This window comes from Bubalus bubalis, chromosome 8 (genome assembly GCF_019923935.1).
Source record: "Bubalus bubalis isolate 160015118507 breed Murrah chromosome 8, NDDB_SH_1, whole genome shotgun sequence".
NCBI lineage: Eukaryota > Metazoa > Chordata > Mammalia > Artiodactyla > Bovidae > Bubalus > Bubalus bubalis.
Window position 1 is genome coordinate 88896931 of NC_059164.1, and position 1628 is coordinate 88898558.

At 35.3% G+C, this 1628-nt stretch overlaps 1 pseudogene; it reads left to right on the forward strand.

Annotated features, from left to right (window-relative positions):
* The first annotated feature begins 768 nt into the window (after positions 1-768).
* On the forward strand, positions 769-1373 carry LOC102402962 (annotated as a pseudogene).
* Positions 1374-1628: the final 255 nt, after the last annotated feature.

Sequence of the window (1628 nt, forward strand, 5' to 3'; positions counted from 1 at the left end):
ATAGTGAATATTTTAATTTTATAAATCACATCATCATATTATCATTTTTCATAATCATTAGGTATTTGAGGCTACAAAATTAAATGAAATGATATTAAGCCTCAAGTGCTATAATGCTGCATTGTGCTCTTCATATAATTGAGAACAAAGTTTGAAGGATCCGAGAACACAGATAATCAGGCTTGGATTTTTATAACCCTGATTATTTTTCCAGATATCAATGATGTAAAATATTGAAAAAGGGGTTTTTAGAAATATAACTAGTAGACCATTCAATAGTAAATGTAGATTTACTAACTTTTCTTTGCCATTTTAAATAAATTCTGGTAGTCTTTAAATAAGGAAAAAGTGTTTTTACTGGGCTTCATATAAGTTTATGAGAAAAGAATTTTCTGATTATCAATTAATAAATCAATCCAATAATTTTTAAAACATGAATTATTCTGAATGAAAACTTCATGTGTGGTATTGCAATTGTTTTTCTAATGCTTAAAAATGCAGCATTAGTAAAAAAATTTTTGAAAGGTAATGAGTAGCATTTTTCCTGGATGAAATCTATGAAATTAATATATTTGAATTGAAATGACTAATAACTTATTAAAAAACATTAAAAAATACATGCTCATTCAGAACAAAAGTTTGTGTCTTTCTTAGACACTTAGTTCTGTGGATTTAAGCAAAGAACGTTTGGATTCAACCCACACGCCTGAGCAACTGGTTGGTCGGCCCAAGCTGGTGGGAAGCGGACGTGAGTTGCACTGGGTCAAGATGGCAGTGCCGGTGGTGCAGGCAGTGAGAGCAGTTCATCTGGATGCTTTCCTTGTATGTCTCAATCACATGTCAGCACAGAGAGGGAGGAGACGATGGGGTTGTGCATAGGGGCGTTGAATGATGATTTAAGTAGTGACTCCAAATTTACATGTATTGGAACTGAAATCTGTATTGTTGCTGAAAAGTTGACATCAACATAAGTGTTCATGTTCATTTTGTCATCATCTTGCGATGTTCTGATAAGAGGAAGGATAAAGTGGAAATTTCTCCAAATAGTTGTCTGTGGCCTCAACAGAGGCAGAGAAGTTGGCTGAACTAACAGGTCACCCCATGAGAGTTGCAGGCTGGTATCATTCCCATCCCCATATAACTGTTTGGCCTTCACTTGTTGATTTTCACACCAAGCCATGTACCAGATGATGGATCAAGGCATTGTCAAGCTTATATTTTCCTGTTTCATAGGAGATAAATGTACAAAGACTGGATGGGTAATCTATACTTGCTTTCAATCCATACAGGTCCAAAAGAGCTCGGAATATGAGTGAACTGGAATCCCAATTTATATTGTACCTCATGTGACTATTGGAGAAAGGTCCATATAGACCTTTGTCAGCAAAGTGATGTCTCTGTTTTTTTAATATGCTGTCTAGGTTGGTCATAGCTTTTCTTCTAAGGAGGAAGCGTCTTTTAATTTCATGGCTATAGTCACCACCTAAAGGGATTTTCTCAGCCAAGAAAATAAAGTCTGTCACTGTTTCCACTGTTTCCCCATCTGTTTGCCATGAAGTGATTGGACCGGATGCCATGATTTTTATTTTTTAAATGTTGAGTTTTAAGCCAGCTTTTTTACTCTCCTT